Genomic DNA, 12,228 nt, shown 5'->3' on the forward strand with positions numbered 1-12,228 from the left:
TGCTTTTCCACTCCTCCATGACGACATCACGGAGCTGGAGGATATTCAAGACTTCGCGCTTCTCCACCTTCCGCTTGACAAGGCCCCATCTATTGGTTTTAGGTCTGAAGACATGCTTGGCCAGTCCATCACCTTTACCCTCAGCCTCTTCATTAAAGCAGTGCTCCTCTTAAAGGTGTGTTTGGGGTCATTATCATGCTGGAACTCTGCCCTGCTCCCCAGTTTCTGGAGGGAGGGGATCAGGCTCTGCTTCAGTATTTCACAGTACATACTGGAGTTCATGTGTCTCTCAATGAAATGTAACTCCCCAACATCTGCTGCACTCATGCACCCCCAGACCATGGCATTCCAACCACCATGCTTGACTGTAGGCGTGACACACTTATCTTTGTACTCCTCACGTGATTACAGCCATGCAGACCAATTTGATGTGTGTGACGTATGTTCTGAACACTGGCAGGCTGACCTCCAACCAATTCAATCTCTGCAGCAATGCTGACAGTGCTCTTGCGCCTATCTTTCAAACACAGCTTTTGAATGTGACACTGAGCACGTGTGTCACATTCAAAGAAGCTGGTCGTCCAGCTTCTTTGGACGACCAACATGAGGTCTGTTCTGAGTGGATCTTGCTCTTTTAAAACGCTGGATGATCTTGCTCACTGTGCTGCAGCTCAGTTTCAGGGTGTTGGAAATCTTCTTGTAGCCTTGGCCATCTTCATGTAGCATAACAAATTCGTCTTTTAAGATCCTCAAAAAGTTCTTTACCATGAGGTGCCATGTTGGAACTTTCAGTGACCAGTATGAGAGAGTGTAAGAGCTGTACTACAAAATTGAACACACCTGCTCCCTATGCACACCTGAGATTTTGGAGAGAAATTGACAAGCAGAACTCAATTTGGACATTTAGGGGTGTGGTCTCTTAGGGGTGTACTCACTTTTGTTACTGGTGGTTTAGACATTAATGGCTGTATATTGAGTTATTTTGAGGGGAGAATAAATTTACACTGTTATATAAGCTGCACACAGACTTCTTTTCATTGTGTATTTTTTCAGTTTTGTCCCATGAAAAGATATACTTAAATATCTGCAGAAATGTGAGGGATGTACTCACTTTTGTGATACACTGTACATTAGTGTATTGATTTACTGCATGAATATATGACAGAGTTTCTGCAGATCCTTTAGGGTCCCTGAGGGTCTTAAAATGTTGCTTTTATTTCATATTTGATATGCAAGTTTGTTTTGTTTCACATATTAGTTTGTTAGAAAATGAAATAATAAAACAAATATACTGTAAAGTCTGTAAACTTAATATTGGTGTATTTTGTTATTTTGAAAAATTGTCTTAATTTTTCTGTCTTAGAGAATGAATCTTGTAGGAAATGAAACTGGACAGTAGAAGCAGAGTAGAGACGAGTATCAGAAGCTTCACTGAATCATTTTCTGATTAAACTGCTTCAGCTGTGTTAATGATCCAGAAGCTTGGTAATGGTCATCACTAGTGTAAAGCTGTAGCAGTGAGGATGTAGAAAAGGACATTTCATAGCTCTATAATGAGGGAAAGCAACACAGAGCTCAGTGTATCTCCAGCCTGCAGTAAAAGCTTTATTCTGAAGTGGTTAGCAGCAGCCAGAGGCTTATGGAGACGAATTAGTGCCAAATTGAAAAGCAAACACTAGGGTGGAAAAATGTAAAAACAATCAACAAAATGTATTGCTTTTCCTCACTAACATGCAGAATAAGTGCAAAAATGAAATGCAAAACTACTATTACATTACATGTCATTGCACTTGATCTCTTTATTGAAAAACAATACACACTTATTTGCATTTTCAAAATCAAACGCTGAATTAGTGCCAGAATTGAATAAAATACACCTTGAAGTGTAATCAAGGCACAGCTTTACTTTAAACATGAACTCCTCCTTTTAAATGTAATACTCACGAGATTGCTTTTAGACACAGATGAGACGAAAATGTGCCAGAATGAAAAGTTGTAGCTCCAGTGCACTGCTTTAATGTCACCCAATCTCTGAACAGAAAAAACAGTGTGTGTGGATTTGTATTTAAAGGAAGAAACGCTGAATTCTTGTCAGAATTGCACTTAAAATGCAATCACCTCAACTGCATTGTATTCCACTGTGGCGCTGCGAACGTGTAAAGCAATCACAATGCCCAGCGATTGCATTCCGTCTAACCACAGCGCTGTAATCATGCCAAAATAAAATCCAATCACTGTCCAATCAGAACGCTCTCCTGAATTTTGGGGCGGGGCTGAGACGCCAGTCAGAAGCAGGTGCTCGGAGCTGTAGCAGAAGAAATGTTTTTTCGCAACAAGATAAAAGAGGAAATAAAAACTTTAATTCAACAAAGTGAGGCTGGGGCAGTTACAGATGACTATGTGCTGCTCAGAGTGGAGTGGATTTTAGAGAAGACAGTCATGTTCTCACATTTAGCGCCAAAGACTTTCCCGAAACGTCAAACAATGCGGTGAGGCACGTTCTGGAACAACTCCAGCATTCCAACATAGACATATATACATTTCTACTATTACGACTCCGGAAGAAATGTTGTCAGTTGAACAATTTAATGTTTTAACATATTTAGCAAAACAAAGATACATATATAAAGAGGTTATATTGAAACAGTCTTCTAGTAGAGTCTTTGACATAGGCCCCGTCATCGGCCCAGGGCTTGATTCATCTGGGCTCTGCAGATCCTGTCGTACATTGGAGACAGGTGCGGAGCAAACCCCAAAAGTGAAAGAATTAATATATATATATATATATATATATATATATATACAGTGCCCTCCATAATTATTGGCACCCCTGGTTAAGATGTGTTCTTTAGCTTCTCATAAATTGAGTTTTGTTCAAAATAATATAGGACCACGATGGGAAAAAAAAGTAAAGTCCAACCTTTAACTCAAGTAAATTTTAAGGGGGAAATAAAATCCCTGACTAAGAAATAATTATTCTTCATAAAATCACCTGTTCCACAATTATTGGCACCCCTAACAATTCTTAGGAAATAAATTTAATAAAAGTATTTCTGTCACTTCTACAGTAGTTTACGGAGTTGATCAGAGTATGTAGGAACATTTAATTAGTAATTCACAACTTCCTGTTTCCCTGGGGTATAAATATGACGTGACACAGAGGCCATTTATCTTCAACATGGGAAAGACAAAGGAACATACCATTCAAGTGAGGCAGATGTGTGTTGACCTTCACAAGTCAGGCAATGGCTACAAGAAAATCGCTACTCGCCTACACCTGTCCATATCAACTGTCAGAGGAATTATTAAGAAGTTTAAAACAACTGGAACAGTGGTAAACAAGCCTGGACGAGGACGCAAGTTTATTTTGCCACCACGCACATTGAGGAGGATGATAAGAGAAATAAAAAGTTCTCCAAAGCTCACTGTTACAGAATTGCAACAAATGGTAGCTTCTTGGGGTCACAAAGTCTCCAAAACAACCATCAGGCGCTATCTACATGCCAACAAGCTGTTTGGGAGGCATGCACGGAAGAAACCATTTCTCACTCACAATCATAAACGCAAACGTTTGGAGTTTGCTAAGCGGTACTGGGACTTCAACTGGGACCGTGTGCTTTGGTCAGATGAAACAAAGATAGAGCTTTTTGGCAACAAATGCTCTAAGTGGGTCTGGCGTAACACAAGAGCTGAGTATGCAGAAAAGCACCTCATGCCCACTGTGAAATACGGCGGGGGATCAGTGATGCTGTGGGCCTGTTTCTCTTCTAAAGGCCCTGGGAACCTTGTTAGGGTGCATGGCATCATGAATGCTCTAAAATACCAGGACATTTTAAAACAAAATCTGGTGGCTTCTGCCCGATAGCTGAAGATGGGTTGTCACTGGGTCTTTCAGCAAGATAATGACCCTAAACATGTGGCCGAATCTACACAGAAATGGTTCACCGCACACAGAATCAAGCTCCTCCCATGGCCATCTCAGTCCCCAGACCTCAACCCCATTGAAAACCTGTGGGGTGAGCTGAAGAGGAGAGTGCAGAGGAGAGGACCCAGGTCGTTGGATGATTTAGAGAGAATGTGCAAAGAGGAATGGTCAAAGATCCCTCTTTCTGTATTCTCCCATCTTGTGAAACATTACAGGAGAAGATTAGGTGCTGTTTTGTTGGCAAAAGGGGGTTGTACAAAGTATTAACATCAGGGGTGCTAATAATTGTGGCACACATGATTTGATGTTAAATAATTATTTCTTAATGTGGGATTTTTTTCCTACTGAATAAATTCACTTGAGTTAAAGGTTGTATTTTACTCTTTTTTTCCATCGTGGTCCTATATTATTTTGAACAAAACTGAGAAGCTAAAGAACACATCTTAACCAGGGGTGCCAATAATTATGGAGGGCACTGTATACCCATCAGTAAATCTTTACTTTATTCTACATCCTGTAATAAAAGAAACGATTGATTCATAATTAGCATAATAATAAACGATACCGTATTTTTAAACGATAGCTCTTTAGCACCGGTGACTGTGGACAGTGAAGTATTTCCTTTTATACCTCGGATATCCCCACGCATAAGTGAGTTTATTAGCATTTAACTTGTGGCTTGTGTTAATTGAGCACATGCTTGATGCATCTAAATGTGGGTGCCCTGTGCAGTAACAAGCAGAGTTAACGTAGGTGTAGTGTCCAGTGATACGCTTGCATTGCGCCAACTTTCCATGCTGTTAGTATGGGCCGATGCCCTCATTCATACATACGCTTGCTACGGGCCTGAGCGGGGTGCGCCCCCAAAGCGTACGGCGCAAGTCCTTCACTCATACATACGCTTGCTACGAGCCTGAGCGGGGTGCGCCCCTGAAGCGTACGGGCAGCGAGCCCTTCACTCATTCTTTCTTCATTAGATCATTACATATTCATTCATTCAGTTATCCATTCATCCGAGCATGCGCGGGGAATGCCCCCAAACATACAGGCCATGTGCCTACATTCAAACATTTAATTCTTTCATTCTTTAATTAGTTCTGCATTCATCTGATCAATACATTACATTTGGCAGACGCTTTTTCTAAAGCGACGTAAATAGTGAAGTACAGAAATAATAGAAGGTAGAAAAACAACTTAATATAGGGCCTAAAGGATATCAGAGGGAAATTGTGTGATAGGGGAGTGAAGAAGGGGAAGAAGGAAGATACGTTAGCAAGAAGGAAATGAGGTTATGCGAGGGGTGCGCCCCCAAGCATACGGGCCACGGGCCCTACATTCATACACGTGGGCGTCGAGCCCGATCAAAGCATGCGTTGCTGTTAGTGAGGGCCATGGCCAAAACATGCATCTAGGTTGGGCATCGAGCCCATCATGCGCGGGGACCGCCCCCAAAGCATGCGTTGCTGTTAGTAACGGGCTGCGCGCCCTGTAAAACGCTTGGGCGACGAGCCTGACAAGCATGGGGTTCGACCCCTGAAAAAACATGCTGTTAGTAACATGCAATAATCCCCATGTCATGTCGTCTGGGCTGTAAGCCCAAGATAAAGAGGAGATTGTCTCCTGGCTTGTGTTGATGTAAATGACCAAATGACTAAAGCTTAAATCAGACAGTGTGAGGCCATTGAACTGATCAAATAAATATTGTCGGCACGCGCTCGTGAAAAGCCTGTGCGCTTTAATCCATAAAAGCTGCCGTATGCAGTTGAAACATAGGGAGAATATATCAGACTTGTAAATTAGATGCATATCTTTAAATAGAAATCTATCTTAAATGGAGGAAGAGGATTTTGCAATGCCTTTGAGGAGTAAGCATATAGCTGGATTAGAAAATGAACTCGGATAATCTGACTATTACGACGTGCCTTATTTAATTGGCAACAATAATTTTTTGTAGAGAGAAATTTTGTTACCAATTATTAAATTAATTTATAATTACTGATTCCCAGGTAATTAAACTGAGCAATGACATGATCGGAGTGCAAGCAGAAAAACCTTAATGAGCTTCGTGATCACTGCTTCGCGGTCACAATATATTTATTAATAATTTCAGAGAAAATAATAAGTAATGAAGCGCACGCGATCACCACCGATCATTTCGTACAGAACTGAGAGGCAGATCCAGGGGCGAGGGTTAAAATTAATTGTCAACAGTCGGCAAACTATCGCCCTTGGAAATAAACCCCCAAAAACCGACAAACAGAGCGGCGCTCGCATCGAGCGTGGCCGAAAAAACGGCGCCGAGGAGAACAATTAGAAATACCGGACCACAACCAAGAAAGCGAGACTAGAAAGGCTACAAACGACACAGCAAACAGAGAAGACACGAAAAGCACCCAAGCGAAATCGCGAGCCCAGAGATAGAAAGAGATAGATATATAGATATACAATTTATCCCTAAGGAAATTAAAGCACCCAAGCGAAATCACGAGCCCAGAGACAGACAAAGAGATAGATATATAGACATATTATTTATCCATAAGGTAATGTAGACATCCAGCAGCAACAGCACAATATATAAGAAACAAAGAACAGTAAGAATAAAGAAACACACTAGATACGGATCAAAACACAGAAGAATAGAAAAGACATAAGAAGAAATCCAAATAGAATATAAAAGTTAATAAGAAGAGAAGTCGGGAAGCAGTTAAGCAGCAGTAAATAGTTTTTAAAAAAACAGAGTAGACATTTCCGTAAACTAAGCTTTAACAAGATATCCATTCGTTTAAAATTTCAATCGGTGTATTTCACAATATTTCGTAAGATTAACCGTATCATTTTTTATCCTATTACGGTTTTATAATACAGTTTATATTAGTTCGTATTCTATTATTTTTAGCATTACTAGCATTACTAGCAATATTAATAAATATTATTTATTTAATTTTGTGCTTTTTCTACGTACAGCACACTTTGAGCTGCATTTTAATGTATGAAGGGGCTATAAAAATAAAGATTAATATTGGTAGTATTAGTATAATTACTATCATAACTATTATTATTACTATAATTACCACTATTATTATTATTATCATCATTATCATTACATAAGACTATATAAAAAACGTAATATAGTCGTAAACCGGGCAGAGCAGTAGATGTTGCCAACTGCCATCAAATAATTTACGGAGCATAGTGCAAGGAGCAATGACATGAATCGCAAGAGACTGAAAGCACTGAGAAACACAAACATGCATATGATACAAATATTTCTAAGAAGTGAATGTGAAAACTCAATCATGAGTAACCGTGTGTGACAGTAAGGGAGGCGAGGTCGGGGAAGAGATGGCGTAAAGAATGAAGTAGTGAGTAGTAGAATAATGTCCGAGTAGTGCGACTGAATCAAAACTCAGGCATCAGCAGCATCACGTCCCCGACGGAAGGAGTTAGAGTCCTGAAAATCAACAGAACAGCGAACAGGAGACAGAACAGAAAAAAAAGAAAGAGGTAGAAGAGCGGCCAGCCACAAGGTCAAAAGACCACGAGGAGGACCATCCACGCGCCGGGGGCAAACGGGCTTCGGAAGGAAGGCAAAAGAAGAACCTTACCTTGTAGGATGACAGCACGCAAGCGCGGGGAAAACCACAGCAGCATCAGGAGAAACAAACAGCCTACCAAAAGCCGGGCCAGGCACGGCAGTAGCTAAACAGGAGGAGGAAGAGGCCATGGCAGCAGAGGACCCAGGCAGAAACACGCTTGGCAGCGCAGTAGCAGATCCGGCAGAAGTGCCAGGTAGGGCAGCAGCAGCAGCAGATCCGGCAGAAGCGCACCAGCAGCGCAGTAGCAGCAGCAGATCCAGCAGAAGCGCACCAGCAGCGCAGCAGCAGAAGCGCACCAGCAGCGCAGTAGCAGCAGCAGAAGCGGCAGCAGATCCGACAGAAGCGCACCAGCAGCGCAGTAGCAGCAGCAGCAGACCCAGCAGATCCAGCAGAAGCGCACCAGCAGCGCAGCAACAGCAGCAGATCCGGCAGAAGTGCACCAGCAGCGCAGTAGCACCAGCAGCAGACCCAGCAGAAGCGCACCAGCAGCGCAGTAGCAGTAACAGTCGAAGATCCAGGCAGGAGAGCGCCAGTCAGCGTAGCAACAGTCGAAGATCGAGGCAGGAGCGCGCCAGTCAGCGCATCAACAGTAGAAGATTCAGGAGGGAGCGCGCCAAGCAGCGCAGCGACGGTAAAAGTTCCAGGGAGAGCGCGCCAGAAGGAGAAAGATCCGGGCAGGCCCGCGCCAGTCTTAACTGCAGCAGCAGAGGCCAGGGGAGGCGGAGCGAAGGCAGAGGGGCCGGGTGAACCGGTGTTCTGTTGCACTTTGCCACCCTGTCGAACCATGCAACTGTAGTACAAAATAAAAAAAAAGTAAAAGTGCTAGAAAAAGCCCCATATTCAAACATGCTTCAGCAGGAAATTCATAAAGCCGAAACAAAATATCGGAGAACAGTTTAGAGCAAGGAGGGGAAACCACAACTTAACAGAAAACCATAAAAGAAGAAAACAAACAATGGTCCTGCATGGGCACTGGCGTCGAGAAGCACATCTGGATGGGTTGCACAATACGACAGAACACTGCGTTGCAGGGAGAGGCAACCCGGAAGCAGATCCACAACGCTCTTCGACAGCGACCAAACGAGAGTCCGAACATTGGGCTGGGGCGGCGGCGGGACAGAGCAGGAGGGGGTAGAGAAGCGGGCCGGACAGCCAACGGCGCGGCAAGCAGATTTCATCTTCCCTGCACCGCCGACCGGACGAGGGGAGCAGCAGCCGTCAGTAGGAGCGGGAGGCGCCGGTAGCAGGAGCGAGAGGCGTCCGACGACAAAGGGGCCAGCAGCAGGAGGCCAGCACGGGATGCCGGTCGGACACACGAGAGGCGAGAAATGATGTTATGTAATAACAAAAGTTTGGGAGAAGGACCACGCCCGAACTCTACGTTCTAACTCCACCCCGTATCAATCAACCGTCCTATAAATACCTCCCCTAACTAACTATCTCTCGTGACGAAAGTTCGCATCAGTCGAATCTGCTGCACCCGCCTGCTAGCATTAGCTTGTTCTCCGTCATGGACCTTTAACTCACCGCCTCCGACGAGGACCTCTTCCCTCCTAGCCAGCCTGTCTCCACTCCTGCTCCACCTCACCGGGCTCGTCGTCTGAATTCCGTGATCTCCATTCCGGCTACTCCTGGTTCTACTCCGGCTACTGCTTATTCTTCCTCCCGGGTCGGTCGTCCTCACCAGTGCACCCCCGGATCTCGGCACTCCCGCCGCTCTGCTCCCCCTTCCCCTACTCCTCCTGCGCGGGCTCGCCGCTCCGGACGCCCGTCTTCCTCGGCCGGCCTCGCCGGCCCTGGGCCCCTCTCTCCTAGTAAGTCCCAGCCTCCTCGCATGTCCGATTGGACTGTTGTTAAGCTTCAGCGGGTTTTTGAAGGACCGCGGCGTCCCTTTCCCCCGTTCTGCTCCAAAAGCGGAACTTTTCACTGAACCTCTGAACAGCGCACATGAGCCGCACCGGCGTCGCGGCCTGATGACGTCACTCGCTCAACTCGCCGCCGCTGCAGCTCTCGCGCCCCTGGAGCGGCACCAACTTCGCCTCAGCGCCTCGCCTCTCGTCTCTCTTCCCCTCAGTCGTCCAACTCCCCCTCCCTCTGTCATCCAACTCCCTCTCCCTCAGTCGTCCAAACCCCCTCGCCGCTGCTGCAGCTCTCTTCGCCTCAGCACCTCGTTTCTCTCGTCTCTCTCGTTTCCCTCTTCCCCTCAGTCGTTCAAACCCCCTCTCAGTCATCCTCCTTCTCCATTTCTGCGTTCCTCCTGCTGTTCTCCAACAGTGTTGCCAACTTGCCAACTTAGTTTTTGTTTGTTATTGAGAGTTTAAATGAACACACATGCTCTTCAGTTTCTCCTCAGCGAGCAGCAGGTGCTGCCGCGAGCCCCGCCCACGACACTCACAGCGCAGTCTCAGTCAGACCACACACTCACACCGCTCTTCAAACACGCTGCAACGAACTGCGCATACCTAAAGCCGCCGCTGACTGTCAAAAAAAAAAAAAAAACTTAATCATGTAATTTACGTTAAAATGGAGTTATTTTCAGAAGTCTCTGCCTATTTATAAAAGCAACAGACGTAGTTCATTTGTTAGAGTTCATTTGTAACATTTCTAACATTTAAGGGGTTTTGATCACAAATTGCAGCCAATGGCTACTTTCCTTACTGAGCAGTTGGCAAAACTATTCTCCAACCCATCCCTTCCAGCCAGCCTTTCTCCTTCCTTTACTCCGTCAATTCTCTCCCCGCCTCCTCTCTCGCCGTTTCTCACCGGGCTGCAGCACCCGCTCAGCTCCTTGCTGGAGCTTCATGACCTTCATTCTCCATCTACAGCGCCGCCCCCTCTCAGCTCGCGCTGCGGTTCATCTCCAACACTGGAACCCTGCTACATTCCAAGACGCCCCGGATCTGGAACTTCATTGATGTGTGTTTGCGGGACGAAGCTCCCCATCCCGCGATGGGCCTGGCTGTCTAAGGCTGACGTGGTTTCGGCTTTGAAAATCCTCCCTCTCCATCCTGACTCCTGGCGCCTTTTCAGAGTCCGTTTTTCAGTTCACCTTGCTTTCGGGTGCAAAGTTACCCCAAGCTTCGACTCCTTTGCTAAGGCGCTCTGCTGGATTTGCTTAACACGGGCCCCAGTTCGTGCTCCACCTCCTGGGTAACTTCGTCATCGGTCCTCCTTCCTCGCCCCTCTCGATGGGTCTCGAAGCCATGACCAGCGCTTTCACTCGCCTCCGTGCCCCGCCGTCGGAGAACTCCGTTGGTCCCTCCACATCTCTCGAGTTTCTTGGGATCTTTCTGGACTCCGCCTCCTTTCAAGTCTCCCCGCTCGTACCTAGCACCGTCTTTCCCCCCTCGGCCACTTTATTCACAACCCAAAATCGAACCCAGGGTCGTTCTTTCATTTCCCGCCTCCTCCGCTTGGCTTTTTCTTCCGAGCCCTCCACCATTCGTTATGCTCAACTGATACTGCACATCAGAGCTCCATTTCTGGCTGTGCCTCCTCTGCAATCGAACGGGTTTTTCTTCTACGCCAACGCAGCTTCCAGCTCTTTTGATATTAAGCTATTCACAGATGCCGCTCCTTCCTCTGGTCGCTTCTGCTTGGCCGGAGGACTTCATCTGCTCCGCCGCGCAGCCGCGCGATTCTTCTGCGCTCTCTGGACTTATATGCGGTCCTCGTCGCTGCCCTCCTTTGGGGACATGAATGGTCAAAATCTATTCTACTCCACTCTGATCAAATCTCGCCGCAGTCCACATCAAAAAAAAAAAAAAAAGTTGCTCCAAATCGCTAGAAATCTTGCCTTTTATCCGTTGTCTCACTTGGCACTCCATTAAGCATCAGTTCACCACTAAAGCTGTTCACACCTCAGGTCCATTTAATTCTATCGCTGATAGAATTTAATTCTATTCTTTTTCGTTTTCAGTTACAGAAATTCAGATCCTTGGCTCCGCATGCAAATGCAACCCAACCTCGGTACCTTCATTTTCACAAACTACACTTCACCTAACCCCCGTGTAAACAAACTGATCTTCCAAGCTCAACAAACCATCCTTTCAGCAGTCCTTCTACTTAGATTCCTCAGATGCTCAGAATTTACTTCCCTTAAATCTCCCACAACTCCTTCTCAGCCCCTAATTTCAGATCTCATCATCCTTGACTCAGATACCCTTACCTTCAAGAATGAAGCAAACGGACCAAATTGGCAAAAACCACGATCCTCTATCTATTGACTCACCCCTCAGCCCGTACGAACCACTCGTCCACCACTTAATCTCCGCCTCTTTCAACAAGCATCACCTTTAGATCCTCTGTTCACAACGGAATCTAGTAGTATAATCTCAAAGCACTGGTTCCAACACATCTCCGTCGCATCCTTTCTCCCAGTAGTTACTCACCAGATCAATTCTCCGCCCACTCAGTTTACATCGTGCAGCATCCAACGCCTCCAGACAAGGAATCTCCGAGCACACGATCAAGCTCCCCGGCCGGTGGTCTTCCCAAGCTTATAATCTATACATCCGTTCCCAACCAGACGGTTTGAGACAGGCTCATTCCAAACTAGCTTCCACACAAGCTCCAATTTTGGGGATATAACTGCACGCTTCTTCAAGCACGCAGTTCAGAACTCCAGCCCAAATTTCCCTGAGTTCCCTCCCCTTTTTCCTTCTTCTTTCTCTACTTCTTTAGGCGTGGTCCGCACTTAGCAAAATG

General features: G+C 45.7%; 1 protein-coding gene across 12 annotated transcripts in view; it reads left to right on the forward strand.

The window, feature by feature from the left end:
* The window catches only part of LOC103029360 (ribonuclease inhibitor-like), a 605,885-nt gene that overhangs the window by 126,748 nt on the left and 466,909 nt on the right, over positions 1-12,228 (forward strand). The window lies entirely within an intron of this gene.

This window comes from Astyanax mexicanus, chromosome 21 (assembly GCF_023375975.1).
Source record: "Astyanax mexicanus isolate ESR-SI-001 chromosome 21, AstMex3_surface, whole genome shotgun sequence".
Classification (NCBI taxonomy): Eukaryota; Metazoa; Chordata; class Actinopteri; order Characiformes; family Acestrorhamphidae; genus Astyanax; species Astyanax mexicanus.